This window comes from Gorilla gorilla, chromosome 3 (genome assembly GCF_029281585.2).
Source record: "Gorilla gorilla gorilla isolate KB3781 chromosome 3, NHGRI_mGorGor1-v2.1_pri, whole genome shotgun sequence".
NCBI classification, from domain to species: Eukaryota; Metazoa; Chordata; class Mammalia; order Primates; family Hominidae; genus Gorilla; species Gorilla gorilla.
Window position 1 is genome coordinate 69113650 of NC_073227.2, and position 18747 is coordinate 69132396.

General features: G+C 42.6%; 1 long non-coding RNA gene across 1 annotated transcript; it reads right to left on the reverse strand.

The window, feature by feature from the left end:
• Window positions 1–4028: 4028 nt before the first annotated feature.
• On the reverse strand, window positions 4029–13680 carry LOC109026595 (uncharacterized). The gene is made up of 6 exons (XR_002005610.4): window positions 13638–13680; window positions 11803–11877; window positions 10062–10158; window positions 8126–8208; window positions 4735–4850; window positions 4029–4254 (listed from the first exon to the last, which is right to left on the reverse strand). It is a non-coding gene; the product is annotated as an uncharacterized lncRNA (long non-coding RNA).
• Between the last annotated feature and the right edge of the window lie 5067 nt (window positions 13681–18747).

Genomic DNA, 18747 nt, shown 5'->3' on the forward strand with positions numbered 1-18747 from the left:
TGAATTAAGTATATAGAAAAACCACTTCAGGTCGTACTCAAGAGTCAGATATGCTTGTGTGCAAATGCCAGCTCCACCACTAATTGCATGGCTCTCTCAGACTCAGTTTCCTCCTCTGTAAAATGAAGGTAATTATCCCATATAACTGTTTTAGAAAATGAGAGAGAAGGAAAATCCACACCCCTACCCAGCACTTGGCACACACAACCTTAATAACTATTACCCATTACTATTACTGTTGTTACTGCCACTGTATTTTTCCTTCAAGCCACTAAACCCATAATTGTTATTAATACATATCCAAACAGTTCTTGAAAAAAATCCTCTAAAATTGTGTTACCCAAATAACTCAAAAAATAAAATTTTAGGTTTACAGTGCAGCCTCCCACTCCCCAAAGATGCTGTATGAGTTTCCTGTGGCTGCTATGACAAATTACCACAAACTTAGTGGATTAAAACATCACAAACTTACGATCTTGCAGCTATAAGTCAGAAGTCTAAGATGGGTTGTCAAGAAACTCTAGAGGAGAAGATGTAACCTTACCCTTTCCAGCTTTAGATGAAGAACGTGTTCCATTGCCCTTCCCACATTCCTTGGCTCATGGCCCCACATCATTGCAATCCCTGCCCATCATCACATCTCCTTCTCTGACTCTCATGTCTCCCTCTCTCCCTTACATCTTTGTGATTACATTGGGCCCACCCAGATAACCCAGGAGAATTTTCCCCTCTCAATATTCTTAACTTATATATCTGCAAAGTCCTTTTCACCATGTTAGATAACATATCCACAGGTTCCACGAGTTAGGATGTGGACATCTTTGGAGGACCATTATTCTATCTACCACAGAAGCCATGAAGAACTAGCTATAGAAAAGACTGAGTTGTCTCCACAGAGTTCCCCATTCCTTATTCAGTGTTCATACAGTCATCGCTGATCTTCCAGCCTCCCCTGATTCTCTCTGTTTCCTGACATCTCTGAGGCTCAGTGTCCACATGTGTCATACAGTAATGGCCACACTGCATCTACAGGGCTGTTTGGGGAATAACCAATGTACTTGAGTTGTAAAATCCTTAGCAAATTTTAGAATAAAATGCCACATAAAAATGAACGAATAATAATTTAACTGTCTCACAAGTAAATTAATACACTCAAACTGCTCTAAGATCTTTGGATAAAAGACATTCTTCAGATGCCAAGTGTACGTTGGTGTTTTGCCTTTGTGCTCACTTCCAGCCATCTATCAAAAGCACACTTTAGTTCATTTTTCCTTTTCCAGATAAACTATCTAATTTTCTGCCCCTGTGGCTTTCCTGAATGTCTCCTCCCCCAAGCCTTCCAGTGGGAGAAATGTAACTTATTTTCTTCTCTGGGTTTTCTGTGGGTGGGTAGATATGGCCTCTTTGACTAGTCTTTTTCTTTCCCTTTGTTCTCAAACTACAGCTTTTGCTGCCTCTGACTTGGTTTTTGCTGTGTAGCTGTGAGTTTGCCACCTCTCTTTTGAGCTTCATCAAGGGCTGCTGTGGCCTGATATGTAGGTTTCTTTCTAATTTCAGTCTCCAGGGGGAATGAAGTCGATATGGTTGTTCACCTGCTGAGTTAGGAGTTTGCCCTTATACACACACCATAATATTTTATTCTAGCTACAGGGAGCATGCAGCATTTATACTTCCTTGGACTCCCACATGAAAACAGAAGCAGCTACTGTGTGTCCTTCAGAATCCCTCATGCATTGCCTTTGCTGCCTGTGGGTGGGCAGGGATATACAGTCAAGCACACTACAGAAAGAAGGTGCCGATGACTCTATCTTTTGAAGTTGACCTTCTCCCAAAAACCAAGAACTACAGAGAGGCAAAAATTTATTCACTTGAAAAAAGGTGCACTTCATTTTCTTAAACACCTAAAAAGACATAACTACATTTAATATATGGCAATGCTCCCTTTATCTCCCTATCAAGAAAAATAGTTGTGTGCATATACTAGCCACTCTTCTGTTATTATGAAGGAATTTAATATAGGAAAATGGTGACAAAGGTTTTGAAAACACAGGTTAAGTGGAAAATGGCATTACCTAGAAATTGGCAACTGTAGGACGCTGCTGCTGTTGTTCCATAGCTGTAGAAGCAAAGAGGTGAATGTGGAGTGATCCAGAGTCGGCAAGCACATGCTTGCTACTGCTGTTGGAACAGAGCTCTGCCATCATATTTGTTATCTATTGCTATTGTATAACAAATCATCTCAAAACTGGCTTAAAATAACACATGCTATCTCACAGTTTCTATGCATCAGAAATCTAGGTGTGAGCTAGCTGGGTCCTTCCTCTGCTTCAGGGCCTCTCATAGGCTTCAGTTAAGGTGTCACTCAGGCTACACTCATCTGAAGGGAAGGATACACTTTCAAGTTCATGTAGTTATTGGTAGGATTCAGCTCCGTGTAGGCTGTTGGACCTCAGTTTCTCACTGGCTGTTGGACAGAGTCTGCCCTCAATTCCTCACCATGCAGGTCTCACGAACACAGCAGTTTGCATCCTCAGAGCACACAAACCAAAAGGCAAATAGAGAGAGCCTGCCAGCAAGACAGAAGTCACAATCATTTGCAACCTAGTCAGAAAGGTAGCAACCCTCAACATTGCCATATTCTATTGGTTGGCAGCAAGTTACTCAAGCAAAGGGGATTTCACAAGGCCATGAATACCAAGAGGTGAGGATCAGAGGAGGCCATCTCAGAAGGTACTGACCATAGCTGCTGAGCAGGAACCCAGGAGCCAAAGCTCCCAGTGACGATGCTGGAGCCACCACCAATGCTGTTGGGGCCCCAATCACCCACGGTACTGCCCACTGCTGCCACTGTCACAGCCAGCTGAATGGCCTTCCCTTTCTACCACTTTCCAGTCTCCCATGAGTGCTCACCCTCAGTGGCAAATGCTAACTGAAGCCCAGTAACCAAGGGAGCAAGGAATGCACTTCTCATGTTTCCAGCAACTTGTAATTCAGAGGAGAGGAAATAAGGATGGGAAAAGGACTAACCATAGACAATAGCTGGCCCAACAGGAAAGGGATGTTTCTACTCATTTCCACATCTCTCTTTTAGACCCTTTCCATTCTGCTCATTTAAATCAACTGACGCACCAATGTTATCTGCTCCATGTGTGAGGTCCCACTCATCACCCCTTCACTGGAACACCCCCTTCAACCCTGAGCTTGTTTTCTCAGACTGTCCTCCATGTTCCCATCTTGGCTGCCTCTTTTTCTTTTCACTTCCTTCAAAGCTCAGCTAGCCTATGTTTCCTGCCCTTGATTGCTCAGGGCTCTGATCTTTGCCAAGTAGTACTGGATGATAATGGGAAGCCTTTCAATTGATTCCGTTCAACAAAGTATCTTATATAGATGCTAGGTCTCAAACATAATGCTGGATGCTAGAGTGCAAAAATGGAAAAGAAGCAATTCCTGCCCTTGAAGAGGATGCAGTTATGCCAGGGACACAGATGTCTGTAATACCAAGTGATAAGTGCTACAATTCAGGGACATTCTGACAGATTGATTGACAAGCCATACAGATTTGTCCTTAATTGGCTGCATGTTATCTGCACTTTTGGTTCTTGCTGGGGAAAAAAATGCAACCTTGAACTCTCAGCTGTACAATCCTTATCAAACATACTTACAATAAATAATTTATGGAGGTTCTAAAAGATAAGCAGCCCATCCATTTCCTTAGATATTCTACAATTTATTCTTCATGTACACAGATGCAAAATTCAGTTTAAAAAATCTATAAAGAACTGAAACAACATGATCCACAGCCTTGTTTTTACAGCCTTTAGTTTTCAGAGGAACCACTTTCACTCAGCTGTACTTTGGCGTCTCATCATCTGTCTACAAGGAGTAACATTTAAAAACTACTGAGTGAAATTAGACCTAAACCCAATATAGGAATGTCAAGGGGTTTCTCCCCTATATCACAGCCTTCTCATATTCTAAGGATTCCATAGAGAAGTTCCTTTTAGAGCTCAAACTCAGAAAGAGTTTTCTCAAACAGGTCATTTGTTTTTATTTTATGGATACACCAAAATTTTATAATGAGTTGTGTTTCTATTTTTGCTTTATCTTCCAGAAACTTAGAACCAAATGTGCAGTCCTCTTCTAGCAACTGTATGAGAGCAGGTGGTAAGCATCTATTTTATTGCCCTTGTTTTCCCTTGACTCCAAATCTTCTTTCATCCTTTTGTTGGTATATTGGTAGGATACTCAAATTCTCTGTAAAATGAGAAATTTTATGTTAATTACAAATAGATTATACTAATGTATATATGGTGCTATTTCTTTTTGGCAGGAAGGATCAAGAAAATCAGAGAAAGATGTGATATTTGATCTGAGTCTTGGAAAATGATATTTATCCAGTTTTAGAAGGTTTTTCCATAATATCAGCACTTAAAGGCATAAAAAATTCACATTAGGTTATATGACCAGATATAAGGGAAGGAGGATATAAGAACTTGTATGTTAATTTTCCTGTCAATGCCCTATTCATCCCAGTTAGAAGAGTACTTAACCTGTTAAAATGCATCCTAATATTGATGGACACTTAAAGAGTTGCCCTAATAATTGCAGTTTCCACCAGGAGAAAAAATCTTTTTCGATCAAGTAAACTTTCTTCTGTTTATTCGCATTATAAAGTCTTCCCAATCTGCCATAGGTTGGCTAACCTAGAAACTCAGCCACCAATAATGACAATACCTGTCACGGTCGTCTTTCAGAGTGTGGATAGCCAGAATACAACCAGAGATCCTATCTCCCAAAGCCCAGTTCATAGTCTTCTGCTGCTGCAAAACCATCTCCTGGCCTGACAAAGCCTGCAAAAAGGGGAATGAATCGGTGTAAGTAACAGTGCAAAATCTTCAGCATGGCAGGGGCAGATACTGACTCTATTATTTGGTACCCACAAGACATTAAGCAATTCACTTTCCCCTTCCTCGTCTTCATTTTCCTCTTACAATTTGGATGTCTGAGAGCTGATGTCTTTAGTTGATCTCATTATTTTATAATCACACCAGCTGTTTTGACAGTCTGTGATATTCATAGTCATTGATTTTTTTTAGAATCTACAAAACATCTATATACATCACCATAAACTCTCAGTGGCTAGAGATGACTTTAAAAATGAGTAATTTACCACACTTCAGGCAGGAAATTAAGGGTTACAATGTTGAGATATGAATAACTGTAGGCACCTTTCATTACTTTGATTTTTTTCTGGTGAATATTACAATTATTCAGGCAGCTGAAAACATCATGTGAAAATGTCAGTAAATACACTAACAAATCTAGCTCTTAAGTGAGTCCCCACCAAGGTGTTAATGCAAACAGCAATTTGCTGGAATCACATGTGAAAAATATTAGGCTATTTGAGGATTGGGGTGAGTTCCAGTCTGCAAAGTGGCCTATTTGACAAGAAAGAACCATCTCCAGGAAAGAACCGATCAATGGTTTTTTTATTGTTAGTTAATTTCAAGGTTTTTCAGTGTTGCTTTTTATAAATACCAAAGGAGAAAATTTGGGTTAACTCCAATGGCCATTAGCTTTAATGGGAAGCTTTAGGCCAGGATGGAACCCAAAATGAAAGAAAATGCCATGGAGGGCCCACACAGAGCATTGGAAACAAAATTTGCCTCTCATCCCTAAGATAGTCTGGTAGGGCCTGAGCATGCATCCTCTGAACACAAGCAAAGCACTGGCCTGGAAAGGCACCGGCGTCAAAGGGGATTTGCAAGACACCAAGTGCTCTGTGTACACGAGCAAGAAGCAGCAAGGCAGCATGGCTCTCCTTGAAAGAGAATGAAAATAAATCCTGTCATGAGCGTTCCAGCCCTCAGATGCATAAATAAACATCACCCTTATTGATCTCACCTAGGACTCAGCCCTGACTTCCTCACCCACCACACACATCACCCCTCCAACTCCAATCACCATTACCTGTACCCTGGCATTGCATTAAACATGCAATTATTTAGCTCCATATAAGCCTAAGACTTCATCTTTCTTAACAGATTTGCATGTGCAGGTTAGGTCTTTCCAGACTATCCTCTGTGCCTGAGATTCATGGGACTTTCACTGAGCAAAGAGCCTTTGGCTAGGCCTTCCGCAATTGTGTTTGGCTGAGACTATGAGTAGTTAGAACATGATCCAGTCATTTATTTTTTTTAAACCAACCTTCAAAAGTTGGTTTAAAAAGTCTAATTTGGGCCAAGTGCGGCGGCTCACACCTGTAATCCCAGCACTTTGGGAAGCCGTGGCGGGTAGATCATCTGAGATCAGGAGTTCAAGACCAGCCTGAACAACATGGTAAAACCCTATCTCTACAAAAATACAAAAATTAGCCGGGCATGATGGTAGGTGCCTGCAATCCCAGGTACTCAGGAGGCTGAGTGGGGAGAATTGCTTGAACCTGGGAGACAGAGGTTGCAGTGAGCCCAGATCGCACCAATGCACTCCAGCCTGGGCGACAGAGCAAGACTCTGTCTCAAAAAAAAAAAAAAGTCTAAATTTCTTAATATATAATGAGCTCTTCAGTTAATCAAAAAAAGTGCCAACAATTTTTAGAAATTGAAATCTATAAAGAAACATTCACTGAAAAAAGAAAAGTTTTGTTTTGTATTGTTTTGTTTTGTTTTGAGACAGGGTCTCACTCTGTTGCCCAGGCTGGAGTGCAGTGGTGCCATCACACAGCTCACTGCAGCCTCAACTTCCCAGGCTCAAGCAGTCCTCCCATCTTCAGCCTCCTGAGCAGCTAGCACCACAGCACACACCACCATGCCCAGTTAATGTTTTCATTTTTTCGTAAAGACAAGGTCTCCCTTGTCTAGATTGGTTGCCTAAGTTGGTCTCGAACTCCTGGGCTCAAGCAATCTTCTCACTTCCCAAAGTGCTGGAATTACAGGAGTGAGCCACCACACCTGGTCTACAAGTGTTTTTGAAACATATGGAGGGGTGTTCAAAGTCTCTCTTTTAGTGAAAAAAAAATAGAATAATAAAACATTTTTCTCCATATCAGATTGGGAAAGATTAGAAATATTATGTAGTAAGGCAGAGTTCATGAATTACTGGTGGAAGTATAAATTGTTGTAATTCCATTGTAAGGCGATTAACTAACTACTGAAACTTTAATCCTTTTATATTTTGACCCGTCAGTTCACATGAAGGAATTTATTCTTCGAAAATACTCTACTTGTAAGCAAAAATAGGTTGCTAGGGTATTTATTGCAACGTTATCATAATAACAAAAACACGATACACCATAAATGACAACCAATATTTGGAGACCTCTAAATGTCCAAGATTCTGCAGTTATTAAAAGGGATGAGATATATCTCTATGAAAACATGCCCAAAATAGGTAGCTAATTGAAGAAGAGGCTTGACCATGTCATGGGCAACACCTTGTTATTTGCTCCCGTCACAAAGTAAGCACTTCTAGTGCCCAGAATTCTTCAAACAATCAAAGAAACCCACCTTCAGACAGCAGATCAAGGCAATATAGGTAATATCTGGATATTTGATAAGGATTAAAGGGAAAATAAAACTCCTCAGGCAAGCATCTGTCTCTCACTCTTCTCAAATTTTCATCTCACAGTGGTGAAAACATACCAAGGTATAATCTTCCCCAGAAAAAAAAGGGGCTGCCTATGTTTGCCAGGCCCTATGTTTGCCAGGCCCTAGAATAATGCCTTATATTTATAATAAAAAATAAAGTTCAGCTCCAACTGATGAAATAAAAATAAAAGCCTTTCTTATTAATTGGTTGGTATAAACACACAACAACAAAACACTAATTACCAATAGCTCTACAATAAATTTAAGATACAATTTAAAACAACCACCTCTCTTTCTACAAAACTCCATCTGTCTTCTCTCACTGCTTAATATAATCTTCCCCACACAACCCCACTCCCGCCCTGCTTTAAGAAAAAATTTAACTTTCCTTCACTAAAATTCAGGTATCAAATAGCTTGTCCACAGTTCCCTGGATGCTAGCTTAGGGCAGCAGCTATCAGAGTTCATTGATTTGCTGCTAGCAAATTGGAAGACTTAATGGTGTGACTTCCGCATGTTGCTAGTTGATCAGGTCTCACCGGGGTCTCTCCAAATGGGAAAAGAATTGCTTCCTGCTAATCTCAGGCAGCAGCACCGCGTCCACATCCATTTCCACACTGATCTTAAACAGAAAGAAGACAGAGAAAGATTATGTTTCATTCTTCCACTGCGTCTACATAAAACCCAATTGTCGCCCCTTTCTGATCAGCAAGATGTTACCTTGGCAACTACTTTGTACAGCTCTTATTCGTCTCTCTTTTGAAGCTCATCATTGTGTAAAAGTTATTTTGCCTTCTAATGAGTAAGAGGAGACATTAGCAACCTGACTGCTTCCCTGGTACTTCCAGACAAAGGTTGTAAAACTGGCAGCCCAGGGGCCAAATTAAACACTCAGGCATGTTCGACCCATACAAAATTTTTGGTTTTGTTTCTTGGATTTGGATTTTTTGTAATGTGAGTTAACATTTACAAACCAGAAGATGTAAAATGAAAATGCAAATCTGCAGTTCTTTTTAATAATGTTTAGACCTGAAGTCACTGGGCCCACACTCTTAACAATCAGCTGTTGCTTCATACTGTTCGCTGCCCTCCACTCAGCCCACTCCCCTGGATTAGATTACCTGGGGGGCATCTGGGTTGTGACCCCTGTTCTAGGTAGGATATATGCCCTTTTATAAAAAGTGCTAATGTTTAGAACTGAACAAAAGTTGTTCTTAAGCTATCTTAAGCTTTCAGGATGTTTCTTTTTCTCAAAATTCATCAGAACTTCAAACTCACCAAATGTCTTCCCTCATGCACAAGATTTTTCAACATTATCCTTAACTTTCAGCACCATTGCTAATGAAGCTCAGAAACTTTAGATACTTTGAGAGTTTAATCAAGAAAAGGCAAAGGTGAGGAGAGAAACAACCCATGTCTACTGATCAGTTAGAGCGGTGATGAAGTTGGTAGGGATGGCACAAGGCAGTGGTCCTCAAACTTGAGTGTGCATTAGGACCACCTGGAGGGCTTGTCAGATACACAGATCTCTGGATCCGAGATTCTGATTCAGTAGGTCAAGAGTGGGGCCTGAGAATTTTCATGTCTAACAAGTCTCCAGCGAGGCTGATGTTCCTGGTCTGGAAACCACACTTTGAGAATCACTGAGATCTTTTTGTATCAAATATATCTGTAAATGCACACTGGCTGATATTGTTTGGATATTTGTCCCTGCCCAAATCTCATGTTGAAATGTAATCCCCACTGCTAGTGTTGGGGACTGGTGGGAGGTGTTTGGATCATGGGGGTGGATCCCTCATGGCTTAGTGCTGTCCGTGTGATAGTGAGTGAGTTCTCAAGAGATCTGGTTGTTTAAAAGTGTGTGGCATCTCCCCCTGCCTCTCTCTCTTTCTGGCTTGCTCCTGCTTTCTCTATGTGAAATGCCTACTTCTGCTTCACCTTTTGCCACAAGGGAAAGCTTCCTGAGGCCTCCCCAGAAGCAGATGCCAGTGTCATACTTCCTGTACAGCCTGCAGAACCATGAGCCAATTAAATCTCTTTTCTTATAAATTACCCAGTCTCAGGTATTTCTTTATGGCAATGCAAGAACAGCCTAATACAGTGGCCAAACACAATAGAACTTTATTTCCCTTTCACAAAACAGTCCAGTCTGGGCGTGATGGCTCATGCCTGTAATCCTAGCACCTTTGGGAGGCCTAGGCAGAAGGATCACTTGAGCCCAGGAGTACGAGGCTGCAGTAAGCTACAGTCACTCCACTGCATTCCAACCTGGGTGACACAGCAAGACCCTGTCTCTTGAAAAAAAAAAAAAATCAAAGCAAGTTTTCTCTCATTCAGTGATTCAGAAAGCCAAGCTTCTTTGAGTTTATGCCCCTACTAACCACTAGAAGGACGATGTAGGGATGAAAGGAGGAAACGTACCAGGAAAGTAGGCTACTTTTTAAAAGCCTTGGCATAGAAGTAACTTCCACTCACATTTCACTGGTGAGAACAAGTCACGTGACCATATCTAGATGCAAAGAATGTTGAAAAATATAGTCCCTGGATGAGCAGCCACCTCCCAGCAGCAATTCTATGAAAAAAGAAAGGGAAAGCTCACATTTTTTTTTTTTTTTTGGACAGCTTGCCATCTCCACCTCAGCAGCTATGAATGTGCCTCACTCTTAACTCCACTGGTTTTCTTCCCCATTCCCAGAATGCCCTTCTCTCTTCTCGTTGTCCATCCAAAGCACAACACTCTCCTGGTTATATTACACCTCTACCAGAATTCTTGGTAAAAAATTTCCAGTCTTTTATGTTGGGATGTAACTGAAATAACTTTCCTCAAGAGTTTGTTGTTTCCTTGAGGATATTTATAATGATCATTATGACTTTAAAGAACAAGAGTTGCTCTTCTCCAGTTAATCAAAAGGAAAAAATGAACTGATTGCATTGTTAAAGTTTGATTAAAGACTTACTATACTCAAGTACCCCATCAGATTTGTTTACCAAAAAATAACAAATAAATAGACAAAGTAAATAGGTAATAAAAGGTGCCTAAAATAATTAACATCTCAACGTTAAAACCTAAGTATCCTCCTGCTATTAACACTTTCTAAAATCGCTTCTAGCTCCTGGGATCTAACGTGAGTAATTGAGGTGATCCGTGGTGATCTAAAATCAATTAAAACTAACAATGTGAAAATAATATAAAGAATGATCCATTTACCATTGCAAGCAGTAGGAAACTGACCCAACTAGCTTAAGCACAAAGGGAACTTATTGTTTCACTTAAGATGAAAAGTCCAGGGGTAGAATACATTTCAGATGTGGCTGAATCCTGAACTCAACCAATGGCATCAGGAGCATTTTTCTACGTCTCTTGGCTTCATGTCGTAATGGGATGGCAGCAATGGCTGTAATCCCTACACTCTCCTTTAGGTCCAGCAGATAAAATTAAGAGTTCCTCAATGAGAAAAACATCACTGTGATTCATTAATCTGACTGGGCCCTATGTTCATCCTTAAACAAATCTTGTAGCCAAGGGGAGCTAATTGTGGGTCTCATGTGTAGAGTCAGTTTCACTTAATTCAAACTTACTATGAGCTGGAGAAGGTGGTTCTCTAGGGAATTGAGATATGGGTACTGTTGGGGTTTGAGAAAGCTCAATGCCCCACCTTAGTTTGGAGCCAGTTGAGAGAAAGACCCAGGAGCCAAGTAGAAAAGCCTTAAAATGTCAGCCTTACAACATGGTTTTAGGTCTGTTAACCAAATGAGCTTGCTAATTCCTGAATTAGATGGGCCTGCCCCCATCACGGACATGCAGTCTCCCATGGGGGCCTGCTCCTGTCATGTATGGCATGGAAGAGCATAGAAAGCTGTTTGCACACTTGTAGGTGACAAAGAGAAAATCGAAAGGGGCTGAGAGTCACATGCTCAGCCACTGCACCCAAACTCACCCATCAGGTAGCTCACTCTTCCTCCCTTGAGGGGAAGGGAAAAGGGGGATACAGGAAACCAAGGAGCTAGGAGTATTTTCTGAAAAAGTCCTTACACACAAAAATGGAAGACTAGGGAATGTATCCTCCCAGCATGTAACAGAGAAGTAAATGATAACAACAGATGTCAACTACAAGTAGAAAATGAGACTTAACTTTTAAATACAGAGAGTAAAAAATATGCATCCAAATGGTTAGAGTGCTCAACATTTTTAGTTATAAAAAGATATTTCTCTCACCTGCCATGGAGACCCCATAATACCCTAGAGATAATATAGTTCACAGTGGTTGCCATTATCTGATTTAGCATTTTCCTACAGATGAAGGATAAACAAGTGTCTTAGTTCCAGCTGCTATAATAAAGTAGTATAGACTGGGTGACTTATAAATAACAGAAATTTCCCATAATTCTGGAGGCTGAAAGTCAGCGATCAGGGTGCCAGCATGGTCAGGTGCTGGCGAGGACTCTCTTCCAGGTTGCAAACTGCCAACTTCGTGTTGTATCCTCCCAAGGTGGCAAGCAGATGAGCTAGCTCTCCTGCCTCTTTCTAAAAGGCACTAATTCCATTCATGAGGGTTCTTTCCTCATGACCTGATTACCTCCCAAAGGCCTCACCTCCAAATACCATCACATTAGGGATTCGATTTCAACATATGAATTTGAAAGGGACAAAAACATTCAGTGCGTAATACCAAGTATAAAAGTGGACTTAATTTATGTTTCTGCCCTAGGATGAACTGGGATTAAGTAACCAGAAGAATACAGTTGAAAGTTTAAGAAAGAGACTAAAACAAAATAAAGGGGAAATTCATAACGATCTGGATCCGATTCTAGAATGTAAGCTCCATGAGAACAGGCTCCTTGTCTGCACCACTGTATTTTTCCCCAATGCCTAGAATGGGGCCTCTGGCATGCAGTAGAGGTTCAGTAAAATTTACAGGATGATTTAGGAGAAGAAGTTTTGAAATCAGAAAAAAAAAATCTTTTGGGGGGTTAGTGGTCACAAAAGAACAGTGTCACTTGGGATTTAAGGTTATAATTTGACCCTAACTAAAATGATCCTACTTCATGCTGGTGAAAGAGAATCTAGTGGCCCTAGAAGAGCTCAAGAACTAGGGGAAGCTGGCACAGTGACTCAGGCCTGTAATCCCAACACTTTGGGAAGCTGAAGTGGCAGGATCGCTTAAGCCCAGGAGTTCGAGACTAGCCTGGGCGACATAGGGAGGCCTCACCTCTGCAAAAAAATAAAAAAATAAAAATAAAAATAATTAAAAATTTTAGACAAACAATTAGGAAACCAAAAAATATCTGAAATGAGAAGAGTCTTCGAGGTAATTTAATGTAGTAATTCCCAACAAAAAACAGCTGTACATTAGAAACACCCGGGGAGTTATTTTTTGAAGAAAAAACGAGTGAGTTTTAAAAGAAAAAACTGGAGTCAGGTCCAGGTCTAATTCACTTTATCCCCTAGGGTGCCTAACACAGGCCATGTTTTCTGACCAGAAGCAGGTAAAGAACAGAGAACAACGTTCTCAGATGGCTATCACAGGATAAGCCACATCCTGGTCACTTGAGTGTCCCTCGAAGCCCTCTTGGGAAAGGGAGTGGCGGAATGACACCTTCTCGTTAGAGCCAACCTATTTTATCACCATGTTCTCGAAAAAGAGTGTACCAGATGAGTGAGTCTGTCCGCCTCAAACAAGACTCCCTCAAAAATATTCTACAAACCATCACCCAACGAGGATGGTGAAAAATTTTGATTTTGAAATTTCTATCGGACCCAACAGGCCCCCACAGCATCCACATATCCACAGGGGCTGTAGGATGTGCTGCGTCGTATTCACGGCGATGCACTCAACAGCACCTTCCCTTGGCAGAGACCGAAACCTCTCCCACTCCGCGCCGCGGCATGGTGGACAGATCCCGCCCAAGGAGCTTCTAACGGGACCTCCCAACGTCGCCGCACGCAGAGTTGGGGGGGCGGGCGGGGGACGTCCAAGCAATCGGCCTCCCAGCCGGCTCTCCTAGGACCGCCTGGCCCCAGAAGGAGCCATGCAATTCTCAGTAGCTCACTCGCCCGGGTGTTACAGGGCCCCGTGAAATGCCTCCGGAATGGGTCTTTCGCAACTCCCCTTAGGAGGGGACGCCGTGGACTAACAGACACCGCTGTCAGGAAGGCGTTGATGCGGCTGCGCGGCTTACATTTTCTTTTTTTTCTTTTTTTTCTTTTCGGTCTTTGAAATTCCTGTAATTTGTTTGCTATAAAAATTCTTCCTTTCCTAGTAAAATTCATAACCATAGTTTAAACATAATTTAGGACTTTGTCAGATATAATACTTAAACTGGAATGTCTCCCCAAGTAACAGATTTGTGTTTTTCAAAGGCCTACACAGAACTCTCACTTTTTTTCTTAGTAAATACCAATTTCTTTTTATTATTATTATTATACTTTAAGTTTTAGGGTACATGTGCACAATGTGCAGGTTAGTTACATATGTATATATGTGCTATGCTGGTGTGCTGCACCCATTAACTCGTCATTTAGCATTAGGTTTATCTCCTAATGCTATCCCTCCCCCCTCCCCCCACCCCACAACAGTCCCCAGAGTGTGATGTTTCCCTTCCTGTGTCCATGTGTTCTCATTGTTCAATTCCCACCTATGAGTGAGAATATGCGGTGTTTGGTTTTTCCGCAGTGTCAGCTCGCGGTTCCCAATTACCTCCCCTTAGGCCGCCTGGCGTGCAGGATCACAGCCCAGCCTGCCTCAGCACCTCTCCGCCAGAGGTTCTTCTTACAAACGGCCACTTAAAACACAGCCCCACGCCACCCGGCCTTCCTGGAACCGGAGCCACTCAAGCGGGCCAGTTCCAACCCAGTGACGAGTCCCGGGAAAGGCCGGCTTCCCCACGACCCTCTCTCCGCCTAGCTTGGGCCTCCTGCTGGCTGCGCCGGGGAGCTCCCGCAGGTCACAGCGCGCCGCCAGTTCCTACCCCCTTCTCTGCCTGCCTGGGCTTTGAAATACGGTACGTGTTCCTACTGCGTTTGGGGCACTGCTGATGACAGCAGGGCTCTAGCTACCACGCCAAGGAGTCACGGCATTAATTATTCTCTCTTCTACGGGGAAAAGTGTGAGGGCTGAGCCCCGCAAAGCACGTGGAATTGGAGTACAGGCAGCACTAACTCTCCAGGCTGAAAATCAGGGTGGGTAGGGAGGTTCTCAATCAATTCCCTCACTCCTCCTGTGCCTTTTAACTAACTTTGAAATTCCTCTGGCTGCTGCTGGTGCCTCCGTGCTGTTTCCAAGGGCTGGAGCCCCACACTGATTTATCTGGTAACCATCGCAGGAATTTCAGAAAATGAGAACTGGAGGAGGAAGCCAGGCCTGAAGTAATTAAGATGATTTGTTACACACGATTCAGGTAGGCACAAAGGGGTACCTGAACACAGAGAGAATATAAGATCAAAGAAACGGCAGTCCCGAAAGTGGGAGCTCTTCGCAAAAGAAAAACAGGCCAGCGGAAGGCGCCCAGATCACTGCCAAATTAAAACACCTCGTATTTTTATCTTCTCCCAGAGATAAAACAGAGGGAGATAATTTTTTTTTCACATTTGCTTTCAGCAGTTAACTTTCAGAATAAAAAAGAAATTCAAATGTGTCTGCCATTAGTACAAGTTCATGAGATCTCCCTACCCGAAATCATTTGTCAGTGGAAAACAGTGTGCTATTTAAGCCCTAGGAATACAGCTGCAAGAGTGAATATTCCTTAGAAAGTACCTGTTCTTTACAAGCTTGTTAGTGACTGTTGAAACTCCTGTATGTGATGGGATCTCATGACCACTGGCATCCCACCAGGTCACGGGATGTGGAGAGTGGGGTTGAAGAGGGGAGGGGCAGTGAATGTGCATCCCCGGCCACCATCCAAAACCACAACATGGTCTTTTGTTGTGCATTTCTCCTTCCCTGCAATGTTGATCCTCAAGAACCAACTGTCTTATTATTTTCCAACACTATTTACGCCTCAGACCTTCTGATATGTTGCCGCAATACACTCATTCATCTGTCTTCCCCATTAACTAACTTTATGGCCCAAGTGACCTACAGCTGTCACACTCCTGCTCCTGGCTGATATTTCATCCAGAATTCCTCCTGGGCTCTGGATGTTACACTTGTTTGGGACTATGGTGATGCAAAACAGACCTGGAACTGGAATCCATGACTCTGGCAAAATGAAAACAAGCCTTTTTCATCTTCTTTTTCATCCCCTTTCCATAAGGTGATGTCAAGATTCTTTACACTCCTGAAATATCATTCTTACCTCCTATAGAGAAGACTTTACATGTGAGTAATAGCATTACAGGGTGCTTTTTTTTTTTTTAAACGGAGTCTTGCTCTGTCACCCAGGCTGGAGTGTAATGGCACAATCATGGCTTACTGCAGCCTTGAGCTCTTGGGCTCAAGTGATTCTCCTACTTCATCCTCCTAAGTAGCTGTGACTACAAGCATGCACCACCACACTCAGCTAATTTTTTTTTTATTTTTTGCTGGGACTGGGTTTCACTATGTTTCCTAGGCTGGTCTCAAACTCCTGGGCTCAAGCAATCTCCTTGCTTGGGCCTCCCAAAGTGCTGGGATTACAGGCATGAGCCACCATGCCTGGCCTAGAATGAATAGTGAGCTTGGCATTTACAACACACCCAGAAGATCAGTACCTTCTGATAACCCATTTTAAAATGGAGAAGCTACTGGTTGGGGAAGGTAAGTAACTTGCCTTGGGTCACACAGCTAGCAAGTCAGGGACAGAGGGATATCTACTGCCTCTCTGAATAAATACCAGATTTCCTTCCGTGCCTGAGACTGTATTTACCTGTAGCCTCAGAGTTGCTGTGGAGACTAAATTGGCTAAGCAGTTGAGTACCCACTTGGTACTATTTTCATCGAATGAATTTTTGACAGAATTGATTGGCCTAAATGAATGTTGCATTGTCTGGGAGTCCCCTGCACTTTGACAGGGTTTTTTCTTCTAAGAGGCCTCCACCTGGGTGCTGATCTTGCTCCAGGCCTCCTAGAGGCCTACACACTGCTGTAGGAAGATGGCAGATGGCAGAGGTACTGACCACAATTATAGAAATAAGCAAAGTAACTTGTGCAGTGGTCTCCAACCCATGATGCGGTCTCATTGCTTTGCTCTGAGCAGAAGGTTAGTTACATTCCTTCTCCCTTCAAACATTTTCAGAAGTTCAAGCATCCCCAACAATTCTGCCATCCTCCAGAAAAACCCCACAGAGCCCATGTTAATTCCTCAGCTCCAAAGGACAGGGACATCACAGGACTTTTCCTTGAACCAAGCTTTAATGCAGTTGTTTCTTGTGGTGGAAAGAGACAGTGTATACAAAAGGCTGTCTCTCTGCTCTATCACTATTTCCCAAGCTGCAGCATGCACACAAACTATCTGGGCAGCTTGTTAAAATGCAAATTCTGTTTCAAAAGTGCTGGGGGCCTGAGATTCTGCATTTCTAATAGGCTCCCAGGTGATACTTGTGCTGCTGGTCCTGACACTGTGAGCAGCCAGGGATTATTTGCATGGGTCTCTTTTCCTTGTGAACCCTTTGATGTTGCATTTTGACAAAGAAGTCATGTAGAGACTAAAGGCTGTGGCCTCACCTGCTGCTATGGATAGAAGTAGGGCTTTTCTGTGACAGGAAGAACTTCCCAAAGTCAATCACCAGGAAAAGAGACCTTGAGACCACCCAGGAAGAAAGTGCTTCACCCTCTGCTGAACCAGCACTTCCACAAATGAGGCTTGGCATCAGGAACCCTCCACCTGGCAACATTCCATGAGTCAGACAGGCAGACATATGGGGCCATAAATTGAAGAAAAGTAAACTTTGCCTTGTAACCCTACCTGTGTGCAGTTCCTTTTGTGGCCAGCCTGGCTCAGCTGTGAATCCAAGGAATTAAAAGAAGGTTCAAGTGTCCCCCACCCTGTTCGCCTGCTTAGAACTGGAGAATTAATAATTAATTATGAAATAAATATTAATTCAATTAATAATGAATCAGTGCCCTCTGAAGCCAGCCTTGTAGGACCTGCAGAAATTAGCTAGAGACGTCCAAAGGGACAATAAATCTTGAGGAATAAGAGTTGGATCTTTAAGGTCCAGCTGCTCTTCTTACATGGAGACTTCCCTTCCATTGACACAAATGAAAGATCTAAGTTTGATTACTAAGGAAGAGAGAAGTTTCTTGTTCATGATGAGAGCATGAAGCTTTAAAAAAGAGAGAGCTTTAAGTTTCAGAAACTTGGTTCCTCAGTGCTGCAGGTGGACCTGAAGTTGTCAGTGTCATAGCTAACGACTGGGAAAACACAACTCAAGAAAGGATGGCTGTGGGCAAAGCCAAGCAGCCTGGTTTAGCGCCCCCTAGCAGAAGAGGGTGGCAATGTTTATGGTCCCTGCTTCTGGTTAGCTAAGGAACTTAACCGCTGGAATTCCGTGCAAGGTCATTTCTCTAAGCAGGAATCAACTCAAGCTCTGATCCTCCCTAATAGCATAACTATTTCCCACGCATCTAGCCAAGAGTTAGTTAATGCTGCTTCCACAGGGAAAGAGGCCGTGGTCAGACCAGCCTTTAATGAGCATCCCAGGGCCTGGCTAGACTTGGAGGGAGGGAGCATATTGAGATATTAGTCGAAGCTCCAAAACAATAGGTGCCTGCGCCCTCTAAGTAGCTCATGTGTTACAGATCTGACAAGTCTCATTGATTTAAATAGCTGGAGCACTGCTTGGATTTTAATCTCCTTCACCCTTATACCAAGGAGGTTGCTGTTTAAATGCTTTTACTTAATAATGTAAACACCTGTCAGACGCCAGGGGCAAAGCTATTAGGGAGAAGGATTATTTAAAGCAACGCTCCTGAATACAACATTGCTATTATTGTCTTATCCTCAATTGCCAAGGTCTGAGCAATTTTTAAGACCAGAGACAGCAGCCAAGTCACCTAGTGCTCTGTCCCCTAACACCCAGACAGAATAGGCATCTGCTCACATGCTGTCATCTGAATGCCATCAAATATCTGATCTTCCAAGAGTGTTGTACTCAGCGCATATGTTTACCAAAGTCCCTTGTTAAAATGGAAAGCTGTTTCCATAGGGGGCTGTCTATTAGGCCTATTATCCTGGTAGCTAC